Source organism: Ailuropoda melanoleuca, chromosome 9 (assembly GCF_002007445.2).
Source record: "Ailuropoda melanoleuca isolate Jingjing chromosome 9, ASM200744v2, whole genome shotgun sequence".
NCBI classification, from domain to species: Eukaryota; Metazoa; Chordata; class Mammalia; order Carnivora; family Ursidae; genus Ailuropoda; species Ailuropoda melanoleuca.
This window is the reverse complement of record NC_048226.1, coordinates 2291592-2304971: the sequence shown is the minus strand read 5'-3', so window position 1 is coordinate 2304971 and position 13380 is coordinate 2291592.

The window sequence follows — 13380 nt, the reverse complement described above, 5'->3', positions numbered from 1 at the left end:
TTATGTGGAGATAAAACCCTGAGATTAGCCTTTCTTTTGCTGAGTATCTACAAGCTTGTTACATTATCTTCTGGCTTTAAACGTTACTGTGGAGACATCTGAAGCCTGCCTGGCTTTCTTCCAGGCGTAAGTGAATTTATTTCGCTTGGGCACTTGTTAGAGGCTTTCTTGGGGCACCTGGATGGTGTGGTTGGTTGAGCGTCCTTGATTTCGGCTCAGGTCTGTTCCCGGGGTCGTGAGATCGAGTCCCGTGCTCAGGGCGGAATCTGCTTGGGTTTCTCTCTCCCTCTCCCTCGGCCCCTCCCGCTCGTGCTCTCACTCTAAAATAAATAAATAAATAAAATCTTTCAAAAAAAAAAAAGTGTCTCTTCATCTCTAAGGTGCACTAATTTTATTCAGGTATGTCCTTGTGTTGTTGGCTTTAGGTCATTTTTTCCTGCAACATGGTGCGTCGTTACAGTGCATAAACGCAAGGCTTCTTTTTTTCGGGAATGCTTTCTTGGGTTACAGCTCTGAATACCAGGTCTGTTCCACTGATGTGCTTTCCTCACAGGAGACCCCCTGGTGGTGAGTGTGTGTGGGACCCTCTGCCTGTGTTTCCTGTGTGTCATCTTCTCCCCAGTCCTACGCTTGGGTCCTGCGTGTCCACTGCCTGTGTCCCCTTTTCTTGGGTCTCTGCCGTGTTTGCACAATGCCTGTGTGTCCCCATCGTGCCCTCTTTCCTGTGATTCCTTGCCCTTGAGCTTTGTTCCCACTATTCCCACTGTCTCTCTGGCTCCTCCCTGCACGCCTGCACTTGTGCTCTTTACTTTTCATGCTATGTTCTCTTCGCCTCTTTTTTTTTTTCAGATTTTATTATTTATTAATTTGTCAGAGTGAGAGTGAGAGTACAAGCAGGGGGAGCGGCAGGCTGAGGGAGAAGCAGACTCCCCTAGGAGCAGGGAGCCCCACGCTGGACCCAATCCCAGGACTCCGGGATCGTGACCTGAGCCAAGGGCAGATGCTTGGCCAACCGAGCCTCCCAGGTGCCCCTGAGCTTCCCCTCCTAACAGCTCACTCCTACTTTCTGTCGTGGGTTTCTTTCCTGCGGATACTCCACCAGTTCCCTCTCTCTTCCTCATAAAATCATTCTCTTTTTTAAGACAAACTCTTTTCTTTGTTTATTGAAGGCTGACTAGTTCTCCCCTGGGCTCTGCTGCACTGGACCAGGCTGGACCCCGTGACCGAGGCTGCCCTCTGGGCTTCCTTGAAACCCCCCTTCCCTGTGCTTCTCTAGAGCAGATCTGGGCTAGGAGAGTTCCTGCCACCTGCCCTGCTCCCTGCTGTCCTGCACCTTGCCCCCGGGGTGTGTGTTGTTTGTCCTTCAGGGGACACTGTGGACCCCCCGGAGAGAGTCTTGCTGCTATTTCCCGAGGCCTGCTGTCCCTCGGCTGTCTCACTACTCCCTCCATTCCTTCTATTTCTTCTGTATGTGCGCGTCTGCACAATCTCAGCTGCTTCCTAGACTCACTGACAGCAGAGACAGCAAAGTCCCCCTCGTGCTCCTTGTTTCATGGGGGTTATTTCCAGAGAGCCTTGACACCACCTTAATGAAATTTCTGGGAGAGGGGAGTCTGGTTTGAAAAGATTGTTCATTGGTGCCCAAGAGCATTTCCCATAGTGCATTCTAGAGACAACTCCTTTATAGGGCAACGGGTGCCTCAAGAAAATTGGTCAGAAGAGTTTGGAAGATACTGGATTAACTCATGTAGAGACTTCTTAACTATAGAACCCACTCAGACCCTTTTGCGTGCTAGTGGATTTGTCCGTCCCCAGGATGTCCTGCAGTACTTCCCCTTACACACCAGCGCCCCCTAGGAGACCACTAGGGGCAATTTAGGAAGCCCTAATCTAAGACCTTTCTTTCCGATGTCACTTGACCTCTTAGCCTTCGACACTGATGCTAGGGGTATCCGGTGAGAGGTGTCCCCGTGCTTGAGAGTGGCTCCCTCCACCAGGCCCACAGCCTAACCTCAGAGGAGTCCCAGGGGCCGGACAGCAGGGACAGGGCTGTTCTCTAAGAACAGCAAGACCTCTGTTGCCGTAAACAGAGCCCAGGGAAGGAAGTGATGGTGCAGACACGGGCATGGAGGTGTGACATTGCAGGTGTGTGGACACGGCTGGGTCACAAGAAGCAAACAGGGGCTCAGGTCCTGGGGTCTGAGCTCAAGGTCACAGAGTAAAAAGGCAGATTTCATGAGCTGCCTGAGTGTCCTAGGTCCTATCTCCTGTCTCCAGGCGCTGTTCCCGTGGGCCCGCGGGAGTCCTGACTATAAACAGACGAAATGGGGCAACGGAGAAGAAAAGCAGAAAGACTTGAGTCTTTCATTTCACAGGCTTCAAGCCCTAAAATGTCATACCAGCCCTTGATGCTAGAGATTTCATCAGCGTGGCTTCATTTCTCACGTGGGTGCAGAAAACGTTCAAGTGAAAGACACAGGTGGTAGGGGACTATCTTCTGTTTGGAAAGAGACGTGGTGGAAGGTGGCAGAGGGCAGACCTGAGCTGAGGGGCAAGGTCACCCTGAACAGCGGAAAGGAGCCCCTGTGAACACCTGCACCGCCTGTCCACCTGTCCGCCCGCGGGACCGCGAGCTCAGCACAGCCAGGACTGTGCCTCGTTCACCAACACTCCTTCACGGCCCAGCCACAGTGGACCCTCTGTGTGGCAAAAGAACGGATAAATATCTTTGCACAGCTCACTGTACAGGCCGAGATCCCTGGCGAGTGGAGTTACGGGAAGGCGAGCCTATGGGGATCAGCGGCTCCTCTAAGCTGGCTCAGGGTGGCTGGATGGGAAGAGCGCAGTGCAGAACCGAATTCAGCCACATGATGGAGACTCCATCCCGGTCCTGGAATTTCTGTCTGGAGCCTTCTGCATGGAATACCTTCATTCATCGCCAGCCCAGCCTCCGGCCTGATCTGAAGAAGCAAGAGGGCCAGAGAGGTCACCGGATCGGCTGTGAGCTGACAGGCGGGGACATGCCCCTGCCGAGCTTGAGGAAGAGAGCTGCTCGGGACGAGGCCCACACAGCCGAGGCTGGGCCAGCCTCGCTCAGGAGCTTGGCCTGGACGGGGAGGAATCCCGAGTCGTTCCTGATGGGATGAAGCTGCCAGATGCTCTGTCTCCTGCAAGGTGGCTCAGTTGCCCCGGGGACACCCCCTAGGTGGGACGGGGTGAAGGCCTAGCGGGAGGGCCAGTGTGCAAGAAGGGGTGTGGAGCACATCCTTTCCCTCTGGCCTTGAAGGCGGTGTGTCCAGGAGGGGACCTCTTACAGGCTGCCCCGACTGGGTCTAGATATCCCTCCTACCCTTGCACGGCCCTGAGTAGGGGACCAGGATCAATGATTTATCACCAGAAAAGATCCTTCCCAGTCAGGGATTGCAAATGTGAGAGGGAAAATTCTAGATTCGGTATCCTGAGGCAAACCTCTCCGAGTCCAAGACGGCAGTTGTCATCTTCTCGGTGTGGCCGTCCAGGAGTCCCTTACCATCCCCGAGGGTCAGAGTCTCCAGAGAACAAATGCAGCTGTGTGCGTCCTACACACACACACACACACACACACACACACACACACACTGGGATCCCATCATTTCTTCGCTCGTGTAAGATAGAAAGCCTTGCCATTTCCTGCCTTGAGGTCCCAGGTGCTGGGGGAGAGCCGGAGAAGGATGGGCCACGGTGAACAAGGAAGGATCGGGGAAGACCTCCAGCTGCAGAGGGAGCGGCATCCTGAGTCTCCCTAACTTAGAGTTCAGTCGTCTTTCCGCCAGCGAGGAGAGAAGCAGAGAGCAGCCGCCACTGCCCTTCAGTTGTCCAAGGAGACTGACACGCGTCTGTGCTGTGACAAACTGCTCTGGCCTCCACCCAAGCGACTCCGTGTGGACCGCCCCCACTCTATGATCCAGACCACATTTCAGCTGTGCCACACACAGGCTGGGGCCCTGGGCTCCTGCAGAACGGCAGAGTCTTGAGGAAAAGTCAGCCGGCCACTACTGGGGGGATCACACTGCCAGCTCCAGCTCAGTAATGCTCTAGGCTGTCTCAGGGACTCAACAAGGCACCATACTTCCAACTGCAGTTTTGATTTAGCCGAAGGCTACACATCAGAACCAGTCAAAGGGAGAGACGCATGGAGTGAGGTCTTGGAGGGTCCCGGCACAAAGCCTCTGCTGTCCTCTCCCCCGGGAACCAGGATCTGCTATCTCCTGGAATACTGACATGTGACATTAAGCAGAAAGCTCACCCCAGCTTTGGTGTCCAGATTTTTTATTGAAATTTCACTCTGTAAGCGTGATCCATGGAATCATTAGCCACGCGATTGAACCCCACCTCCACCCTCCTCCCTCCCCTGGAGATTGGGCCCATATCAGGGCGCAAAGCCCCACCCTTGTAATGGTGTGGGGGCCATTCTGGCAGGACCAACCCCCATCTTGAGTCACCTGCTTAGAATAAACTCTATCACATGTGGCCCCAGGGGCCCACTATGAATAACAAAGACACTCCTATCATGCAGGGAATTCCAAAGGTCCAGGGCCACCTCCCAGGAAGTGGGGACAAAGGTCGGCCATAGTCCTTGTTACACAGCAATTAAAATAACAAGGAGAGGGACCTAACTGGTTGTAGGAGGGGCCACTCTTCAATATGAGATCACACTTACCGGGAGAAGGAAGGTTGGTAAAGCAGAGGGTGTGGCCATCAAAGGGCCCAGGAATGGGGCTGGGGGACAGGTGGTTCAGGCCTAACCAAGTCTCAAAGTGTGAGAAAGAACATGCGGAAAAATCCCGCCTTCTGGTTCAAGGGCTTAGAATCCTTGGACTTTTACAAAAGCTGTCATCTACCATCTTTCTTGTGGCCTCCTGGCACTGGGTCCCCACACACTGACACCCTTGTCCAAACACAAATTAGAACACTTTGCCTCTACCCAGCCCAGGCGGGAAAGCTCCTGTTTCCATTCCTATTGGGTCAAGACTGAAGACAATGGGGAGGATACTGTCTTCACCAGCATTTTGTCATGAGCTGGGTCAAAGACACAATCGCTTTTATTCTCCCATTATCAAGCAAGAGCCATAAGAATAAAGAAGTCCCTTCACCTGCTCTGTATTTCAACTCTTCCCCTTGAGAGGGGTTCATTTTTACAAGCCGTGGAATTAAAGGATAGGTTGGAGACCTCGTTCTGAAGGACCAGCACCCTGTTCCAAACCCCCCAAGCATTTCATTTCTCCTGTAGGTAAATCTCTGACTGGCCCGTGTAACTGGCCCTCCCAACTGGCCCCGGTCACGACGCCACCGTCCAACGGGACCTGGCTCCCGGCTGGAGTCGAGGCCTCCTGGGACACAGAGAGGAGGGAGCTTCCATTGAAAGGTTGGCGGTGGCCTGAAGATCCCATGGATTATTCACTGGGAAGTCAGAACTCTAATATAAAGTTATAAAAGCTCCGTTCCAAAGGGCGTTTGGTTCGTGTTGACAGATCACGCCCATTTGAAACGGGTTTGTTGCCATCCCTGTTCTCCGGGAGCTGATGCTGTCGTTGGAGCCAGTCCGTGCTGGGACTGAGGTTCACGTCTTTGTGTTTCAGTGAGACCCAGGCCGAGGGCCCAGGGCTGCCCCGGGGAGACACTGGGCTGGACTTCCAAAACCCATTCATCTGCGTCAGGGCGGCAGACGCTGTAACTGCATTTGCTCCATTTCCTATACAATTTATAGGGAGATCGTTAAGCAGCAGGAAAGAACAGAGGTCCGCACGTGTGAGGATGACCGTGGAAGGTCTCAGCTGGCCACTGGGATGAAGAGGAACCAGAAAGGTCCTCTGCAAGGACTGCCATAAAGGTGTGAGATGACTATAATCCGCTCTGTGGTTTGTGATTCCTTGAGACAATATTCTTCAGGAGATGTTATTTTATTTTATTTTATTTTATTTTATTATTTTATTTTATAATTTTATTTTACTTTATTATTTTATTTTATATCTTATTTTTTATTTTATATTTAATTTAATTTAATTTTATTTTATTTCATTTTTATTAAAACCGAGACCACCAACCCTATCAACAAAGACTGCGCGATCGCACTGTCCCTACACGGTATTAATACCCTCAGTGTCAGCGTTACAGGAGTCAGCACGGAAGAGGTTCCGTTCAACACAATCAAGGTTCGTATCCGGCTCCTATCAGACGCTGCCATGGTTCGAGGGCAGCTCTGCTCTGTGCCGACTCAGAGACCCAGCTTCCTTCCTTCCTGTGGCTCAGCCCTTTCAGCCCACGACCCCCACGGTCACGGCCAAAGGGGACAAGACAGGTGGATGGGTCTCACCTGCTGTGACATGTCTGGCTCTGCACAGGACACATTTTACTTCAGCTCACAGGTCGTTAGAACCAGACACAGGACCTGGCCGAATTGCCAAGGTGCTGGACAATACAGTTTTCCCACGTATCCAGGAAAAACAGGAAAACCAGATGTGCGTGAGGCCAATTGTCCCTTTCTTATTGTCTCATAACTGTCATCAATATCACGGTCATAATGCAGCTATAAACTAGTATAGGTTGTAGATATAAATAGGAGGTAAAAACAACCCAATTAAAAAATAAATAAAATCCAAATAAAAAAAATTTTTAGTAGGTTTTTGTATATCTTGTACTCAGTTCCTTTATCACATATATGTTTTGTAGATGTGGTCTCCCATCTGTGGCTTGTCTTTTCCTTCTCTTACTGGTGTCTTTCCCAGAGCAGATGTTTTGATTTTAATAAAGCCTCACTTATCAAGTGTTTCCATTCATGGATCATACTTTCGGTGTCGTATCTAAAAACTCATCACCAAACCCGAGATCGTGTATACTTTCTCCTGTGTTTTCTTCTGGAAGTTTCATTGTATTGCATTTCACTGTTGGGTCTATAATTCCTTCTGAGTTAGCTTTTGTGGGTGGTCTAAGGTGTGTTTCTACATTTATTTTTTTTACATATGAACATCCAATAGTTTCAGCACCGTCTGTTGAAAAGACTGATCTTTCTCCAGTGAATAGCTCTGCTCTTTTGTCAAAAATCAGTTGACCTATTTGTGTGGGTCTATTTCTGGACGCTGTTTTGTCCCATTAATCTGTACGTCGCTCCTTCAGCAACACCATGCTCTCTTGATTACCATCGCTAGTAAGCCTTGAAACTGGGTAGGGTGAGGCCTCCAATTCTGTTCTTCGATATCCCAGGTCGTGTGCCTTTCTGTATAAACTTGAGAATGAGTTTATTGATATGACGTAGAACAGCTTGCTAACATTGATTGAGGTGTTGTTGACTCCACAGGCCAGTTTGGTAAGAATTAACATCTTCATAATACTGAGTCTTCCAATGTATGAATGTGAAATATCTCTCCACTTATTTAGATTTTTTATTCCTTTTATTAGTGTTTTACAGTTTTTCACATACAGATCATGTATCTATTTTGATAGACTTATGCCTAAATATTCCCTTATCTGGTGCTGTTGTAAATGGCATTGTTTCTTTAATTTCCATCTCCAATTTTCATTGCTAGTACACAAAAACTTTTGCATTTTTATCATGACCTTGTGTCCTGCAACCTGGCTATCCTCATTTATTAGATCTCTGGCTCTAGAAAATAAAAATCAGATGCATGGGTAGAAACTTTGGAACAATAATTTCAGATCCATATAGAGAAGCATTAATGGCCAGGGCAATTCACAGATAAATGGACTGCTTCGGGAGGAAATGATCTTGCAGCCCCTGAGGTGTTCAGGCAGGAGCCAAGGGGCATGGAGGGAAATGTTAATGATATTCAAATGCCTGTAGAGGAATTCCAATAAAGGGCTCTGAGATCTCTTCTCCCCAGAAGACTCTCTGTACCTACAGGGCTGATGGGAGAAGCTAGGGGAAAAGGAAGGGCGTGCTTACTAAATATGAGCTCACTTCCCACCATCTGCTCACAGAGGGGGGACGGCATTAACAGTCAATGAAAAGTCACTCATATGTTTAATAATATCAAGGGAACTGGAACTCTTCGAACTTTCTCATTCCGTTGCAACTTCAAACCCAACCTCTGGAGGGGGCCAAGACTTTGTCTTTCCCCTTCCCCCCCCATCATTACAGACCTAGAGATGCCTCATCAAGGAGCCTGTGTCTAGAGCAATTTTCCTGCAATTCCAGGGATCTTCCAGTAGGAAAGGCTGGGAAATGTTGGGAAAGGGGGTGACTGGTAGGGCTCAGGTGCTAAGCTGAATGGATGGAGCAGGTGGGATCATGAGAGAAACGGGGAAGTTGGTAGGGGAGGAACAAAGGGAGGATATATGGGGAGAAGGGCTCCATTTGGACCCCAGGAAAGCATGGTGGGCCCAGATTCCGCAAGTAGAAGAGGAGAGACCATCCTCGTGGGAGGATCGGGCCGGGGGTGAGGCGGCAGGGAAGAGGCAGGTGGTTTGGAATGATGGTCCAACAGTGTAGATGGAGGAGACAAGTTTTGAGGCTCAAAGCGGACAGATGTCACAAGTTCTTGAATAACAGACTGAAAAATAGAAATACAGGCTTCTTGTATGAGGATGGCAGGGAGCCAGGGACATTTTCTCAGAAGGGTGGCAGGACAATGCAGACTAATGGTTCATAGTTGACCAGAGCCATGGCACCGAAGAACAGACACCAGACCCCAATACCGGTTGCCTGGGACAGTGTCCCATTCCCCCTGTGTCCCCCAGGACTTAACAAGGGGCTGGCACTTTGTAGATGTCCCTAAGTACTAATCACTGGATGGATTATTGAATGCATGAGGTTTGTGCTTAATTGACGAGGAAGGTGAGCTCACTTCAAGGCTTGATGGCTTCACTTGACTTTCATCCAGCACATCTCCCGGCTCCTAGGGACGTACTGGGCCAGAAGTGTCTTGGGTTCCCTGGATTGCCAGAACCTACGCCATGGACTCCAGCTCCTTCCTTCTGTGTCTTCTCAGGGCCTGGGGTCTAAGCATCCGCACCCCCGTGACCTCTCCTCTGGCCCTGTATTTGGCAACTCCCTCCCCTGTGCCCTGCAGGGGGTTCAGGCCTGAGTGACTGGAGGAGAATGACAGCTTCTGTCTGTCCCCAAAGGCGCTTTCAGTCTTGAATGGCTTGCCCATGCCCCTCACCCAGCCTCCACCGTGCCTTCAGCACAGGGATTTACCTCCCAGGGTCCAAACGGGGCAATACTCCTCTCCTCTCGTCTACCCTTCCATAGCTCCAAGCATCCACCTAGCCGAAGGGGTTCAGAGTCCGTCACTCTGAAACGTCACTTTGGCGTATAGATTATTCCGCATTACAGGTGTTTGAGAAACAGCAGGTGCAGGAAGGACACTCGGCCCCTCCTTTGTCCCCAGGTAAGTTAACACATGTTGTTTCTTCTTCACCATTTACGACCCATAGCCCAAATCCCTTTGTCTTATCAATTCTACGCAAATGTATTGCTTTTTTTTTTTTTTTACTTAAAGGTATCAAAGCTTCCTTCTCTGATGAGTTCTTCAGCTGTTCATTCTCCTTGAAGGTGCTTATGTGCATTTAAAAACTCAATAAGAACTATAAGCTTTTCCTCCTGTTCATCTTATATCAGCAGAGTTCTTAAGCCGAGCCGAAGACCCAGACTGGGTGGAGGGAAAGTTTCCTCCCTGCACAGCACGACGGTTACCTTACGCCCTCGAACTCTGGCCTGGTCCGCGGTCATCCCGCCAGGCCCCACGTTGCTTTACTTAAGGAGAGGGTCGTGTATTTTTTTTCATTTCCTCCCCGAAGAAGCACACAGGACCAGGCACACGCCAGCCTTAAATGGTGAATGTGCAAAATCTTCCCGTACCTTTCAGGCACTTTCGCTCATGCTCCCTGGCCCCGCCGTGTCCGCTCATCCCAGAACAGGTCAAGCTGGGAAGTCTGTTTCTGCCTTGACATTTGGGTTGGAAGGGACAGAGCAGAAAGGCTGTGGACAACAGGAGGGGAATACATAAAGTTGAAGTGACGATGCCAGAGGACTTCTGCCAGAAGAGAGAAAGGACAGGAAAGGGTCAACACGGCTTTCAGAATAAACTGTCCTAGATTTTAGCCAGCAAAACTTTGTTCGTGCTTTCCTCCCATCTCGGTGGATGGCCGTCTCCACTTTATGACCATTTGGAGATCATTTGAAGTCCATTCCATAATTGTTCTCTTGCTAAGCTTCCTTTATGCAGAAAAATGATAATGTAGTTAGGATGCTTTCAGAAGTCCCAGGGGAAATTAATTTGTTTACAGGATGGTGTATCGTATGGTTAAACCAACAAGGAAAAGCAGCCACCCTCCCTCCTCTCGGCGGAGCTGAATTGCTGCTGAGTGGAGTCACTAGGCAGGCTGTGTTCGCAGGGTCCCCGCAAACCCTTCGGGGGCTCTGTTTCCAGCTGCCCCCACCCAGACAAATGACCTAGTGCCATTCTTCGGAGCAGGTCATTCTCAAATATCCCCCACCCCGGCGCCGTTCTCAGTCACTCTATGCAGCTCCCTTCCCCGACTGTGTTCTTCTTCCCGGGACTGATGGGTGCTGCACAGACAGACGTCCTTCTGCAATCAGTCTTGGCTGCTTCCCGACCTGCACCCTCCTGAACATTCTCCCTCGATCTTATGACCACCCAAGTGGTTTCCTAGCTCTTGAGGGTTATTCCTTCCCCCTAAACATTCCCTTGAAAGGGAAACATGACAGCATTCAAGCAGATGGCATGGGGGGTTAAGTCTCGGTGCACAGGATTGAAATACAATCAACTTAAATCAGTGATAGGCCTGTAGCCCCTGCCCGCACAGGGCACATAAACTCTCCAAGGGATGACATTTGAATGCACATTTATAGTCTCCACCCCATATGCCAACTCGGCCTTCTCACAGGTTCCAGATGAGCAGCGTAGAAATTTAATAAGACCCAATCATAATTATGATGTGATGCTCTGTCTTCCTTTCGTAACTTCAAGAAAAATACCACTTAACAAATTTCTCATCTTCCTGCAGTCGGGCTGGGACCACATGCTCGGTTTCGTGGTCCAGGCTCACTCGACTGTCAGCCTGCTTCCCCGTGATCTCTGGGAAGGAATCCCTGCCTCTCCGGGCCTCGGCAGGCTTCCTCCCTCACCCACAGCCGACCGCAGTGAATGAGACACCCACTTAGATCTGCAGAGGCAATCGGCCACTGCTCGGGCCTGTTTGTAAGATGCGTCTGCTTCTTAGAAGGAAGAAGGCATTTTTTTAAAGTTTCATTTGTCTAAATGGCTATATTGAAGTGCACACAGAGCACATCTATCATGGAGTTAGCGAATAGCTTTGCAACATGCTTTCTTTGCAAATTCTTTACATAAATCAGGTCAGGTGTCATGAAATAAATGATTTCAAAACCTTTCTAATCGGCTTTCATGCTGAGGTTAAAATAAGGTTGATGACAGTGATAACGATGGAGGTAACAATGGTTCATATAAAATGACTGAGCTCGAACCATTCCAGCCATGCTTTCCTCGGGGGGTCGAAATAATAATACGATTGTAGACGCCACAATAAAACGTACCCTCCAGTTGGGGCTCCGACTGCGCCCCAGGCACTGTGCTGGGCCCTCGTTCACAACAGCGTCTGCAACTCTGCAAGGGTACTTCCGGCCTGCAGGTGGGGACATAAAGGCCCACGGACAGTCCGCGATTCCTCCAAGGTGACCCAGCCAGCCCCCGTGGCGCTGTGTTTAATGACTAGACTATTCGACCCCAAGGTCATTGCAAATGATCTTGGTTGATGAGTTAGATTCTTAGGAGAAATGGAACAAACGGTAGACTCAACTTTTACTATTCACACAAGTTAGAGTAAATTCTGTCTTTCTTAGAGAAAGATGTAACATAGAAACCTTTTTTTTTTTAGTTTTTGTGCAAAAGTGCGTAATCCCTGATTTGTAAGGAAGACCCCTTCGGCCTTCATATGTACAGTATTTAAGATGAGAATAGAATTCACATGTGAACACTATTTCTGGGCACACATGGGGTAAAAATGAACTCTCCTCATTTAAAAATCAACAGAGATGTAGGCGGACCTACGAAAATTCACTTTAACCACAAAAAAGGAGACAGAGTTCGAGAACAAAAACTGGGAGGAGGAGGGCTTTTAATTTTTTAAGTCTTGCTGGGGAAGTAAAGTAAATGTTAAGGGAGAAACTGCTTTGCACTTTGAGGAAAAGGACTTTAAAAAGGTCATTATAAAACAGGAAACTGTATGTCAAAACAAGATGAAAAGGATGTCAGTGAAATTGAAGGGGAAAAAAAATGAAGATCATTTTGTTACGAGAGGATTTAAACATATTGCACTTAGACTAAGGCTGGAAACAGGTACCCCTCGTGGGTGGGTGGTGGGCCCACCTATGATAGAGATACTCTGGCCCGGGCCTGCTCCGCTCTGTCGGCGTGGCCGGTCCGCAGGGGCTCTTCGGGCTGCTGTCTGCTGTCTGCCCCCCGCCCCCCGCATTTGCACAGGGACTTGGAGGAAACGTTGGCAGGAGGCAGCCCGTCCCCAGAGACAGCATCGGCTCTGCTTTCTACACGTCCCCGAATATTCGGCTGCATACAATCTAAAACTCATTAGAGAAAAATCACAGCCAACTATTAAGAGGTCTCCTGACAAGGAACCCAGCTGCTTGCCTTATCCCGATTTCTGAGCAGGTTCGAGTGTCTTGTTCCTTTCCAAGGACGGAGCATGTGTTCAGATCTAGCCCTCTCTACAAAAGCACTTCTTCCCTTGAGCAAGCACGACAGCAGAGCGGGACAGCGTGGCTCAGAATTTGTCTTAACTGCAACCCGTCTGGTGACCAGCTCCTTGTCTGCAGGGGTTCTGTGGGGTGGTGAGCATCCGTCTTCACTCGCTGCAGGTCACTCGCTGCGGGGGGCCACTGAGGCAGAGGCCAAGCCTGCCCGCCCGCCCCTATGAGGAGCCTCTCACCCGCTAAATGAGTCACCGTGCGTCACGTGACCCCTAATGGGAATCTCAGGGTGTCTGCTCAGTTTCAAACTTCCTTGCCGCAGATGAGTTCATGAGGAATTCACCAACAACAAAAACATGTCTCTCGTGTCTCTACAAATTCAGTTGTTATTCAGAAAATTGGAAACGATCGTTTACTGAGCCTCTCCCCTGAATCACCTCTTCCAGACCCAAAATGTGTTTCTCAACTTCAAACGCAAGGCTTTAGAGTCACTGAAGCAATATCCTGGCATGTCAGGATGGCTCAGAGATGGAAAAGTCTCTCTTGTGAAATGCAAAGATGAGAACTTGATGCCCTCGTAAAGGGAGGCTGGCATGGCCGATGGGACTGGTACCTTACACTCTGAGATGTGCTAAGGG